The sequence below is a fragment of the Heterodontus francisci genome, chromosome 3 (assembly GCF_036365525.1).
Source record: "Heterodontus francisci isolate sHetFra1 chromosome 3, sHetFra1.hap1, whole genome shotgun sequence".
Taxonomy (NCBI): domain Eukaryota; kingdom Metazoa; phylum Chordata; class Chondrichthyes; order Heterodontiformes; family Heterodontidae; genus Heterodontus; species Heterodontus francisci.
The window spans coordinates 198,016,623-198,031,309 of NC_090373.1; positions in this window are offsets into that span (position 1 = coordinate 198,016,623).

The window sequence follows — 14,687 nt, forward strand, 5'->3', positions numbered from 1 at the left end:
TGTTGCACGCCACGTTAAAACAAATGAACCGTGTGACACGGGAATAGCGTTTGTCATTCATTTAATCTGGCAGGTAGGACTTAATTGTAATTAAGTGTAGGGTAATGAATGTTCATGGTATGTAAATGAATGCAAAGCTGCAATCTGCCACTGTGTGGGGAGAGCTTCGGAACGCTGCAAACATGGCGTCGACTTAATTTCGGAAATATTTCCTGCCATCGAGAATCCGAACAAAAACTTCCCTCTTAATTAAATCATCCCGCACGCCACCAAATCTGCTCTTGCAGGGCCCATAAAGTTCCACCCAACATCTTTATTTATGAAGCCCAAGACCGCAGCCTCACAGCTCCAGCGACCCGGGTTCAATTCTGGGTACTGCCTGTGTGGAGTTTGCAAGTTCTCCCTGTGTCTGCGTGGGTTTCCTCCGGGTGCTCCGGTTTCCTCCCACATGCCAAAGACTTGCAGGTTGATAGGTTAATTGGCCATTATAAATTGCCCCTAGTATAGGTAGGTGGTAGGGAAATATAGGGACAAGTGGGGATGTGGTAGGAATATGTGATTAGTGTAGGGTTAGTATAGATGGGTGGTTGATGGTCGGCACAGACTCGGTGGGCCGAAGGGCCTGTTTCAGTGCTGTATTTCTAAAAAAAAAGATAGGAACAGGAGTAGGCCATCCAGCCCCTCGAGCCTGTCCCGCCATTCAATGGGATCGTGGCTGATCTGCGGCCTAACTCGATATACCTGCCTTTGGCCTATATCCCTTAGATTTTTGTTAAGCAAAGATATTATCTATCTCAGATTTAAAAATTAACAACTGTTCTAGCTTCAACTGCTGTTTGTGGGAGAGAGTTCCAAACCTCTACCACCCTTTGCATGAAGAAGTGCTTCCTAACATCTCTCCTGAACGGTCTGGTCCTAATTTTTAGACTATGCCCCCAGTTTTAGAATCTCCAACCAGTGGAAATAGTTTATCTTTATCCGGCCTGTCTTTCCCTGTTAATATCTTGAAGACTTCGATCAGATCACCCCTTAACCTTCTAAATTCTAGTGAAAACAGGCCTAATTTGTGTAATCTCTCCTCATAACTTAACCCCCTGTAGTCCAGGTACCATTCTTGTAAACCTATGTTGCACTGCCTCCAAGGCCAATATATCCTTCCTGAGATGTGGTGCCCAGAACTGCTCACAGTACTCCAAGTGAGGTCTAACCAGGGTTTTGTACAGTTGCAGCATGACCTCTGTGTCTTTATACTCCAATCCTCTAGATATAAAGGCTAATATTACATTAGCCTTTTTGATTATTTTCTGCACTTGCTCGTGGCATTTTAAAGATCTATGCACCTGAACCCCACAGTCTCTTTGGACATCCACTGTACTTAACCTCTTCCCATTTGGAAAGTATCCTGCTCTATACTTTGTTGGTCCAAAATGGATAATCTCTCACTTGCCCACATTGAAATCCATCTGCCACAGTTTTGCCCACTCACCTAGTCTGTCAATATCTCTTTGCAATTTTATGCTATCATCTAGACTGTTTACAATGCCGTCTAACTTTGTATCATCAGCAAATTTGGATATATGACTTACTATGCCATCATCCAAGTCGTTAATGAATAATTGAGGCCCCAACACAGATCCCTGCGGGACACCACTAGTCACATCCTGCCAATCGGAGTACTTACCCATTATCCCCACTCTCTGTTGCCTACCACTCAACCAACTTCCTAACCATGTCAATAATTTGCCCTCAACGTCATGGGCAACCTTAGTTAACAGTCTCTTATTTGGGACTTTATCAAATGCCTTCTGGAAGTCCATATAAATAACATTCCCCTGTCCACTACCTTAGTTACCTCTTCAAAAAATTCAATGAGATTTGTCAGGCATGACCTTCCCCCCCCCGCCCCCCCCATGAATCCATGCTGGCTGTCCCTGATTAACTGAAATTTTTCTAGGTGTTCAGTCACCCTATCCTTGATTATAGACTCCAGCAACTTGCCCACCACAGATGTCAGGCTGACTGGTCTGTAATTTCCTTGGTTCCCCCTTTCACCCTTCTTAAAAAGTGGAGTGACATGTGCAACTTTCCAATCCAGAGGGACCACTCCTGAATCTAGGGAACTCTGAAAGACTATAGTTAGGGCATCTACAATGTGCTCCCCTACTTCCTTTAACACCCTCAGATGGAAACTGTCAGGTCCTGGGGATTTATCATTCTTTAGTTCCATTAATTTCCTTGTTACTGATGTTTTACTTACGTTAATTGTATTAAGTCCCTGTCCCCTATCGGCTATTAATTTTTTCGGGACTTCCGGCAAGTTATCCTCCTTTTCAACTATATTGAGGCAAAGTAATTGTTCAACATGTCTGCCATTTCCTCATTATCAATGACAATATCTCCTTTTTCAGCTTTTAGTGGGCCTACATTGCTATTGACCACCCGCTTTCTCTTAATGTAACTATAAAATTTCTTCTTGTTGATTTTTGATGTCCCTTGCAAGTTTCCTTTCGTAATCTCTTTTAGTAGCTCTTATAAGCTGCTTTGTGACCCTTTGCTGGTCTTTGTATCGATGCCATTCGCCTGGATCTGTGCTGTGTTTTGCATTTTTATAAGCCCTTTCTTTTAGTTTTATGCTATCCCTAATCTCTTTAGTTGTCCATGGCTGTTTTTTCTGTGAAGTGGAGCTTTTTCCTCTCTGGTATATACTCGCTCTGTATTTCGTTAAATGTTTCTTTAAATATTCTCCAGTGTTCTTCAGTCGTTTGACCCATTAACAGATCTACCCAGTTTACTGCGGACAGTCTCTGTCTCATCCCAGTAAAGTCAGCCTTACCCAAGTCTAAAATTCTATTACCTGATTTCGTGCTTTTCACTTTCAAACACTACCTTGAATTCGATCATGTTGTGATCACTATTTGATAAATGTTCACGCACAGTTTGGCTACTAATTAAATTTGGCTCATTACTCATAACTAAATCTAATATTGCCTGTCCCCTTGTTCCATCTAGGACATATTGCTGTAGAAAACTATTCTGGACGCATTCCAGAAATTCTCTACCTTTCTGACAGGTGCTAGTCCGCCTCTCCCAATCTGTGTAAGTTAAAATCCCCCATTAATACTACTCCTCTGCCTTTGTTACACACTTGCCTAATTTGTGCATTTATACAATATAACACCTTAGAACTGTTACCAGGGGGTCTATACACAACACCTATTACAGGTGTTTTCTGTTCCTCAATTCCACCCATAAGGTCTCCACTGGATGCTTTCCCCTCATTATATCCTCCCTCACCAATGAGGTGATATAATTTCTAATCAGTAAGGCTACTCCACCCCCCTCTGCCATTTTTCCTGTCCCTCCTGTAAACTTTATAACCAGGTACATTTAGTTCCCAGTCCTGACCATCCTGCAGCCACGTCTCCGCAATGGCCACCACACCATAATCTTCCATTTGAATTTGCGCCTGCAGCTCATCTAGTTTATTCCTTACACTCCGTGCATTTGTATATAGAACTCTTATTTGGCCATACCCCCTAACCTGTCCCTCAGCACTGATGCTTTATTTGCCTGTTTATTATTTCTCCCTTCTGGTTTAACCAGTATACTTCTTGCAGTTTTGCCATTACCTGCAGATCCTGAAGTAGGGTTCCTGACTATTTCATTACTCTCTGCCCTGTTCCTTGTTTTTGAAACTGTATTGACTTCCCCTGAGGCCTCTCCCCTCCCCCCCCCCCCCCCCCCCCCCCCCACCATTTACTAGTTTAAAATCCTTATGACCACCCTATTTATCCTTTCTGCTAGGACACCGGTCCCAGATCAGTTCAGGTGGAGCCCGTCCCAACGGTACAGTTCCCTCCTCTCCCAATACTGATGCCAGTGCCCCATGAAATGGAACCCCTCTTTCCCACACCACTCCTTTAGCCACATGTTTACTTCCCTAATTTTCTTATTCCTATGGCAATTTGCATGTGGTTCGGGTAATAATAGAGATTATAACCCTTGAGGACCTGGTTTTTTAATTTTGTTCCTAGTTCCTGATCCCCAAACAGGTCCTCTTGCCTAGTCTTGCCTATGTTGTTTGTCCCAATGTGGACCACCACAACTGGATCCTCCCCCTCCCTCTCCAATATCCTTTCAAGCCAGTTAGAGATGTCCCTCACCCTGGCACAGGGTAGGCAACATACCATGCAGGACTCTCGGTCCTGCTTACAAAGGATGCTATCAGTACTCCTAATTATGGAATCCCCTACCACTATCACTTTTCTTTTTGCTCCCCCTGCTTGAATGGCCTCATGTACCACGGTGCAGTGGTCAGTTTGCTAATCCTACCTACAGTCCTTTTCCTCATCCACATAGGATTTATGCTTTGCTCATTACTCTCAATTTGTCTTCAAAGATCTATGCACTCGAACCCTCAGGTCCTTCTATCCCTGTATACTCTTTAGAACTGAACCAGTCTCTATTGCCTCTCCTTATCCCTTGTGCCAAAATGCATCACCTCACATTTGTCTGTATTAAATTCCATTTGCCACGTCTGCCTATTCTGCAAGCTTATTGATGTCCTGTTGCAGTTGATTGGTATCATCCACACTGTTTGCCACACCTCTAAGTTTGGTAACATTGGCAAATTTTGAAATTTTACTCTATTCCAATATCCAAGTCATTTATGTATATCAAAAAGGCAATGGTCCTAGCACTTAGCCTTGGGGAACACCACTGTCTACCATCCTCCAATTTGAAAAACAACCATTTACCACAACTCACTATTTTCTGTCCTTAAACCAATTATTTTTATCCAAACCGCCACTGACCCTCCTGAGCCTCAGTTTTGGTAATCAGCCTTTTATTTGGTGCTTTGTCAAAGGCTTTCTTAAAATACATACAGACAACATCCACTGCCTTCCTTTCATCAGCCTTCTCTGTAACTTGATGAAAAAATTGAATTCGATTAGTCAAGCAGTCCTCACCACTTTTAAGCCACATTTCAGTTCTTGCCACTACATCATATTCCTACAGACTATTTGTGCTTGTAACTCACCAGTCTTATTCACCATACTTTGTGCGTTACATACATGCATTGTAATCCTGTCCTCCTTAGTCTGGTCCTATGTAATATGGTTCTACTTCCTTCTCTAGTATTATCCCTCACCCCTTTATGCACGTTATTCCTCTTTTTGTACTCCTATATGCTCATCCCCCTGTCAATTTAGTTTAAACCCTCCCCAGCCACACTAATGAACCTTCCTGCGAGGACAGTGGTCCAAGTCCTGTTGAGGTGGAACCCATCCCTTTTGAATCGGTGCCTCCTGCCCCAGAACTGGTCCCAATGACCCAAGAATCTGAAGCCCTCCATCCTGCACCATGTCTCAAGCCACACATTGATCCTCCCTATCTTCCTATTTCTGCTCTCGCTAGAGTGTGGCACTGGGAGTAATCCAGAGGTTACAACCTTCGAGGAGCTATTTTTTAAACTTCCTTCCTCGTTCCTGAAAATCTGACCATAGGACCTCAATACCTGCCCGTGCCATGCCGATGGTACCGAAGTGTACCACAACGTTTAGCTCACACCCTTCACCTGCAGAATATTATGTCCTTTACCCTGGCACCAGGGAGGCAACACACCATGCAGGACTCACGATGACCATTGCAAAAATGCCTGTCTCCCCCTCAGTATGGAATCTCTTACAATGACTGCAGTCCCTCATGTGCAGTCCCTTGCCCCATTTGTGCCATGGTCTGGACTTCATTCCTTAAAGTTGTCGTCATTCCCAGCAGTCTCCAAAGCTGAGAGTGGCACATACCTCAAAGACTCATGCACTTCCTGCCTCTTTCCACTCTTCCAGACAGCCACCCATCTACTATCCTGAACTCTCACTGTCTGTGGGATGACCATCTCCTGGAATGTAAGATCCAGGAAACTCTCCTGCCCCCTGATAATCTGCAGTGACTGCAGATGTCCCTCAAAGGCAAAGGAATACACAATTAATGGGAGAATACTGAGAGGTGTAGCGGATGTTAGGGACCTTGGAGTGAATGTCCACTGATCCCTGAAGGTAGCAGGTCGATAAGGTGGTTTCTTAGCTGAGGTATAGAATATAAGAGCAGGGAGATTATGCTGGAACTATATAAATCATTGGTTAGGCCACAACTTGAATACTGTGTGCAGTTCTGGTCACTTCATTACAGAAAGGATGTAATTGCACTAGAGAGGATACACAGGAGATTTACAAGGATGTTGCCAGGACTGGAAAAATGCAGCTATGAGGAAAGATTGAATAGGCTGGGGTTGTTCTCCTTGGAACAGAGAAGGCTGAGGGGAGATCTGATTGAGATGTACAAAATTGTGAGGGGCCTGGATAGAGTGGATGGGGAGGGCCTATGTGAACATATGTCCCCAGGGTGTTAGCCTAAGCCTCTGGATTACTAGTTCAGTGACATTACCACTATGCCACTGTCTCCCCAAAATAAGTATGAATATAAGTTGTTATTTTGTCCCAGAGGGGAAAGGACAATGTGTGACACACTGTGCCACCCAATCCCCACTGGGAAATGATGTTTTGTCATCAAAAATAAAAACAGAAAATGCCAGAAATACTCAGTAGGTCAGGCAGGATCTGTGGAGGGAGAAGCAGAGTTAATGTTTCAGGTTGATGACCTTTCATCAGAACTTTCTTTTGACTTTTTGCAGCTACCAAATCCCTGAGTTTAAAGGACATAGTGTAACCCAATTTTGGTTCCTTTTAAGAAAAAGTTCTAAGGAAAGAAGTCTTTCTATTCACACCCTCAACCTCCCTGGTGCCTAGCTTGTAGTTAGCTGCTTCTTCCACGAGCTGAGCCAAGATGAGTAAGCCACTCGTGATTTATGTATGAAAAACAGTGTTCTACCACTTCATAATACTGTCTGTTGGAGCTGTGCCACCATAGTTACTTGCGTTTGAAGAAAACATTTTATAAACTCTTCTCCAAAGGGTATTTTGATTCAAATTGTATTTTCTGTTTTAGGAGTTTCCATGCATCAATCACTGAGCAGATCATAATGTGGGAGATTGAGACACTGTCAGAGTTATTGGTTCCACAGATGCCTACTTGAGGGATACCTACATTGTCGCCACATATGAAAATCCTTCTGTCCCACATCGAAGAAATTAAATTTGGTTCATTCGCCGTTTCCAGTGAGGGTACTTGGTCTCAATCGATGCAGAGATAATTACAGGTCATTCGATTATAGGAAAGAAGTCATAAATTTTGCAGCAGTCTGTACAAAGCTCAGCTATGACTTGTGTGTCCTTTGCCTGGTGGCATTCCCATTTCCTTTTCGAAACTTATTTTAGATTTTTTTGTTCCCTAGTAGGGCGGCACAGCGGTGCAGTGGTTAGCACCGCAGCCTCACAGCTCCAGCGACCCGGGTTCAATTCTGGGTACTGCCTGTGCGGAGTTTGCAAGTTCTCCCTGTGACCGCGTGGGTTTTCGCCAGGTGCTCCGGTTTCCTCCCACAGCCAAAGATTTGCAGGTTGATAGGTAAATTGGCCATTATAAATTGCCCCTAATATAGGCAGGTGGTAGGGGAATATAGGGACAGGTGGGGATGAGGTAGGAATATGGGATTAGTGTAGGATTAGTATAAATGGGTTGTTGATGGTTGGCACAGACTCGGTGGGCTGAAGGGACTGTTTCAGTGCTGTATCTCTAAATAATTAAAAAAAATAATAGTGGGCTGGCTGACAGGGTGAGTATGCAATCCAGGCCTACATCCCTTTCATTTAGTGAGTACAAGCCATCCAGAGTGACTCATGATTGATTGATTTATCTTTTCCTTCTGTAGCTGTAGACAGTTCATTGTGGCCCCTTGTAGTTCAGCTGATGGGAGTTTTACCTTGCCTATTTGATGTCAGCAACACATGCAGTATTCCTGTTGCTGGTGCTTTCCAGCAACAACTTACATTTGTATAATGCCTTTAATGCAGTAAAGCATCCCATGATCAAACAAAAGCTTAGTCAGAGATGGGAGCATTGTAAAGGAGGAGAAGTAGCAAAGTTTAGGGAAGAAAACTAGTAAATAGGGTACATACAGCTGATGGCACAGAAGGAAATTGGGAATGCACAAGAGGTCAGAATTGGAGGAACGCAGAGTTCTTGGATCGTTGGAAGAGGTTAGAGAGATAGGAAGGGGCGAGATGTCCTGATGAGAGGTCACAGACCTGAAACGTTAACTCTGTTCTCTCTCCCACAGATGCTGCTTGACCTGCATCAGGGAGGGGGAAAGATACCTGGATACTTTGTACCAGGAGGCGGTCACTCCTTAGGATAGGGTCTTCTGATTTGGTCAATGGTCAGGGACAGGCGGGTGTGGCTGCAGCTGAGGCAGGTAAGGGGACCCAAAGGGCAGGAGTGTGGCAGCCTCAGCCTTTGTGATTGTCCAACAGGTTTGAGGTTCTTTCAGCCTGTTTGGTAGACAGTGAGGGCTGCAGGGTGGATGAGCTAACTGACCATGGTACTGTGGTACAGGAAGTCATTCAAATGGGGGGAGCAAAAAGGAATGTAGGGGACAGTATAGTGAGGGGGATTGACACTGTTCTCTGCAGCAAAGAGCAAGAGTCCAGACGGCTTTGTTGCCTGCCCAATACCAGGGTTCGGGACATCTGTTCAGGGCTGGAGAGGAATTTACAGTGAGTGGGGGAAGATCCAGTCGTCGTGTTCCATGTAGGTACCAACCACATAGGCAGGACAAGGAAGGAGGTTCTACGTAGTCAGTATGAGGAGCTAGGCACCAAATTAAGAAGCAGAACCTCAAAGGTAATAATCACTGGATTATTAACTGAGCAAATTGGCATAGGGCAAATAAGATTAGAGAAATGAATGTGTGGCTCAAAGACTGGTGCAGGATGACTTAGATTAGGACCTGAATATTGAAGGATCCATGATATTTAGGAAGGACAGGAAGCTAGGAAAAGGTGGAGGGGTGGCTCTGTTAATTAATGATGGTATTAGCACATTAGAGAGGGATGATCTAAGTTCAGGAAACCAGGATGTAGAAGCAGTTTGGGTAGAGGTGAGAAATGATAAAGGCAAGAACTCACTCGTGGGAGTGGTGTACAGGCCACCTAACATTAACCACATGGTAGGACGGGGTATAAAGGAAGAAATAATGGGATAATAAAAGCAAAATACTGCAGATGCTGGAAATCTGAAATGAAAACAAGAAATGCTGGAAATACGGCACAGTGGCGCAGTGGTTAGCACCGCAGCCTCACAGCTCAAGCGACCCGGGTTCAAATCTGGGTACTGCCTGTGTGGAGTTTGCAAGTTCTCCCTGTGTCTGCGTGGGTTTTCTCCGGGTGCTCCGGTTTCCTCCCACAAGCCAAAAGACTTGCAGGTTGGTAGGTAAATTGGCCATTATAAATTGCCACTAGTATAGGTAGGTGGTAGGGAAATATAGGGACAGGTGGGGATGTGGTATATGGAATTAGTATAGGGTTAGTATAAATGGGTGGTTGATGGGCGGCACAGACTCGGTGGGCTGAAGGGCTTGTTTTAGTGCTGTATCTCTAAACTAAACTCAGCAGTCTGGCAGCATCTGTGGAGCCAGAAGCAGAGTTGACGTTTCAGGTCAGTGACCCTTCAATAATGGGAGCTTGTCAGAAAGGTATGGCGATAATCATGCGGGATTTTAATCTACATATAGACTAGAAAAATCAGATGGGCAAAGGTAGCCTAGATGAGGAGTTCAAAGAATGTTTTTGGGATAGTTTCTTAGAACAGCACATTCTGGAGCCAACCAGAGAGCAGGCTATCCTAGACATGGTATTGTGCAACGAGACAGGATTAATTGATGACCTCATAGTGGAGGCGCCCCTAGGTAGCAGCGATCATAATATGATTGAATTTTAAATTCAGTTTGAGGGAGAGAAGAATGGGTCCAAGACAAGTATTTTAAACGTAAATAAGGGCAATTATGAGGGCATGAAATCAGAGCTAGGTAAAGTGAACTGGCAAATTAGATTAAGGGATAGGTCAATAGAGATGCAGTGGCAGACATTTAAGGGGATATTTAAGAATACACAGAATAGATACTTTCCAACGAGAGAAAAATTCCAAGGGCAGGACCCACTATCTATGGTTGACTAAAAAAGTTAAAGATAGTATCAAACTTAAAGAAAAAGCATATAATTGTGCAAAGATGGCTGGCAGATCAGAAAATTGGACAGAATATAAAAAAAAGCAAAGAACAACGAAAGGATTAATAAGGAGGGAAACATTAGAGTACGAGAGAAAGCTAGCAAGAAATATAAAAACAGATAGTATGAGTTTCTATAAACATTTTAAAAAGAGTTAACAATGTGAGCGTTGGTCCAATAGAAAGTGAGTCTGGGGAATTAATAATGGATAATAAGGAGATGGCAGATGAATTGAACAGGTATTTTGCATTGGTCTTCACTGTAGAGATACAAGTAACATCCTAGAAACAGCTGTAAATCAGGAAATGGAAGGAAGGAGCACAAGAAAATTACATTCACCAGGGAAGTGGTACTGAGCAAATTGTTGGAGCTGCGGGCTGACAAGTCCCCGGGTTCTGATGGACTTCATCCTAGGGTCCTAAAAGAAGTGGCCAGTAAGATCGTTGATCCGTTGGTTTTAATTTTCCAAAATTCCCTAGATTCTGGGAAGGTTCCATTCAGATTGGAAAATAGCAAACTTAACTCCTTTTATTCAAAACGGAGGAAGACAGAAAGCAGGTAACTACAGGCCAGTTAGCTTAACATCTGTCTTAGAAAAATGTTAGAAGCTATTATTAAAGACGTTATAGCAGGGCATTTAGAAAAATTCAAGGTAATCAGGCAGAGTCAACATGGTTTTCTGAAAGGGAAATCATGTTTAACCAATTTATTGGAGTTCTTTGAAGAAGTAACATGTGGTGTGGATAAAGGGGAACCGGTGGATGTACTGTACTTGTATATATTTCCAAAAGGCATTTGATAAGGTGCCACATCAAAGGTTATTGCAGAAAATAAAAGCTCATGGTGTGTGGGGTACCATATTGGCATGGATAGAAGATTGGCTAGCTAATTGGAAACAGAGAGTAGGCATAAATGGGTTATTTTCTGGTTGCCAAGATGTAAGAGTGGTGTGCCGCAGGGATCAGTGCTCGGGCCTCAACTTTTTACAATTTATATAAATGACTTGGATGCAGGGACCGAAGGTATGGTTCCTAAATTTGCTGATGACACAAAGATAGATAGGAAAGTAACTTGTGGAGAGGACATAAGGGGGCTACAAAGGTTCAGTGAGATAGGTTAAGTGAGTGGGCACAGACCTGGCAAATGGAGTATAATATGGGAAAGTGTGAAATTGTCCACTTTGGCAGGAAGAATAAAAAAGCATATTATCTAAATGGTGAGAGATTGCAGAGCTCTGAGATGCAAAGGGATCTGTGTGTCTTAGTGCATGAATCGCAAACGATTAGTACACAGGTACAGCACATAATTAGGAAAGCGAATAGAATGTTATCATTTATTACGGGGGAATTGAATAAAAAAAGTGGGGAGGTTATGCTTCAGTTATACAGGGCATTGGTGAGACACATCTGGAGTACTGTGTACAGTACTAGTCTCCTTATTTAAGGAAGGATGTAAATGTGTTGGAAGTAGTTCAGAGAAGATTTACTAGACTAATACCTGGAATGGGCGGGTTGTCTTATGAGGAAAGGTTGAACAGGATGGGTTTGTAAAACACTAATTAACTAATTAATAAGTAAAGTAACTAAACCAGAGGGAGGAGATTACTGTATTTAGACAGTATTTAATATTTATTGTAGAAATCTAGCACGAGGGACCACATAGTGAAGTGTATCATAAGTTAGTAAGGATTTAATAAGTATTTATTTATTTTATATCAATTAACTAATTAGTGCCGGAAATAACAGTTAGAGGGGTGAAGTGCTTCACCTGTGAGATGTGTGCAGTCCGTGACGCTTCCAGCGTTCCGGGCGACGACATCTGCAGGAAGTGTACCCAGTTGCAGCTCCTCACAGACCGCATGGATCGGTTGGAGCGGCAACTGGATGCACTTAGGAGCATGCAGGTGGCGGAAAGCGTCATAGACAGGAGTTTTAGAGAAGTGGTTACACCCAAGGTGCAGGCAGATAGATGGGTGACCGCTAGAAGGGGCAGGCAGTCAGTGCAGGAATCCCCTGTGGCTATCCCCCTCTCTAACAAGTATACCGTTTTGGATACTGTTGGGGGGGATGGCCTATCAGGGGAAAACAGCAGCAGCCAGAGCAGTGGCACCACGGCTGGCACTGTTGTTCAGCAGGGAGGGACAAAGCGCAGAAGAGCAATAGTTATAGGGGACTCCATAGTCAGGGGCACAGACTGGCGCTTCTGTGGACGTGAAAGAGACTCCAGGAAGGTATGTTGCCTCCCTGGTGCCAGGGTCAAGGATGTCTCTGAACGGACAGAGGGCATTCTGAAGGGGGAGGGTGAACAGCCAGAGGTTGTGGTACACATCGGAACCAACGATATAGGCAGGAAGAGTGATGAGGTCCTGCAGGGGGAGTTTAGGGAGTTACAAAAACCACAATGTTTAGACACTGAAACAGGCCCTTCGGCCCACCGAGTCTGTGCCGACCATCAACCACCCATTTATACTAATCCTACACTAATTCCATATTCCTACCACATCCCCACCTGTCCCTATATTTCCCTACCACCTACCTATACTAGGGGAAATTGCTAATGTCCAATTTACCTATCAACCTGCAAGTCTTTGGCATGTGAGAGGAAACCGGAGCACCCGGAGAAAACCCACGCAAACACCGGGAGAACTTGCAAACTCCACACAGGCAGTACCCAGAATTGAACCCGGGTCACTGGAGCTGTGAGGCTGCGGTGCTAACCACTGCGCCACTGTGCCGCACATAGTTAGGTAGTAAGTTTAAAAAAACAGGACCTCTAGGGTTGCAGTGAGGCTAGAAATAGGAAGATAGTGCAGCTAAACATGTGGCTGAGCAGCTGGTGTAGAAGGGAGGGTTTCAGATATCTGGACCATTGGGCTCTCTTCAGGGACAGATGGGACCTGTACAAGAAGGACGGGTTGCATCAAAACTGGAAGGGCACTAATATCCTGGCTGCAAGGTTTGCTAGCGTCACTTGGGAGGGTTTAAACTAGTGTGGCAGGGGGGTGGGAACCAGAGCAATAGGACAGCTAGTGAAGTAAATGAGGAGGACATAGTAACTAAAGCCAGTGGGACAAAGAGGAAGAGCAGGCAGGGAGATGTTGCTGAGCACAGCGGGACTGGTGGTCTGAAGTGCATTTGTTTCAATGCGAGAAGTATAATAGGTAAGGCAGATGAACTTAGAGCTTGGATTAGTACTTGGAAATATGATGTTGTTGCTATTACAGAGACTTGGTTGAGGGAAGGGCAGGATTGGCAGCTAAATGTTCCAGGCTTTAGAAGCTTTGGGCAGGATAGAGGGGGATGTAAAAGGGGTGGGGGAGTTGCATTACTGGTTAAGGAGAATATCACACCTGTACTGCGGGAGGATACCTCAGAGGTCATGCAGCGAGGCAATATGGGTGGAGCTCAGGAATTGGAAGGGTGCAGTCACGATGTTGGGGGTTTACTACAGGCCTCCCAACAGCCAGCGGGAGGTAGAGGAGCAGATATGTAGACAGATTTTGGAAAGATGTAAAGGTAACAGGGTTGTGGTGGTGGGTGATTTTAACTTCCCCAATATTGACTGGGACTCACTTAGTGCTAGGGGCTTGGATGGGGCAGAATTTGTGAGGAGCATCCAGGAGGGCTTCTTGAAACAGTTCCGATGAAGGGTCACTGACCCGAAACGTTAACTCTGCTTCTCTTTCCACAGATGCTGCCAGACCTGCTGAGTGGTTCCAGCATTTCTTGTTTTTATTTCAGATTTCCAGCATCCGCAGTATTTTGCTTTTATTTATGTAGATAGTCCAACTAGGGATGGGGCCATTCTGGACCTGGTATTGGGGAATGAGCCCGGCCAGGTGGTCGAAGTTTCAGTGGGGGAGCATTTCGGGAGCAGTGACCATAATTCCATAAGTTTTAAGGTACTTGTGGATAAGGATAAGAGTAGTCCTCGGGTGAAGGTGCTAAATTGGGGGAAGGCTAATTATAACAATATTAGGCAGAAACTGAAGAATTTAGATTGGGGGCGGCTGTTTGAGGGTAAATCAACATCTGACATGTGGGAGTCTTTCAAACGTCAGCTGATTAGAATCCAGGACCAGCATGTTCCTGTGAGGAAGAAAGACAAGTTTGGCAAGTTTCGGGAAGCTTGGATAACACGGGATATTGTGAGCCTAGTCAAAAAGAAAAAGGAAGCATTTGTAAGGGCTGGAAGGCTAGGAACAGATGAATCCCTTGAGGAATATAAAGAAAGTAGAAAGGAACTTAAGCAAGGAGTTAGGAGGGCTAAAAGGGGTCATGAAAAGTCATTGGCAAACAGGATTAAGGAAAATCCCAAGGCTTTTTATACATATATGAAGAGCAAGAGGGTAACCAGGGAAAGGGTTGGCCCACTCAAGGACAGAGATGGGAATCTATGTGTGGAGCCAGAGGAAATGGGTGAGGTGCTGAATGAGTACTTTGCATCAGTATTCACCAAGGAGAAGGACTTGGTGGATGATGAGCCTAGGGAAGGGAGTGCAGATAGTCT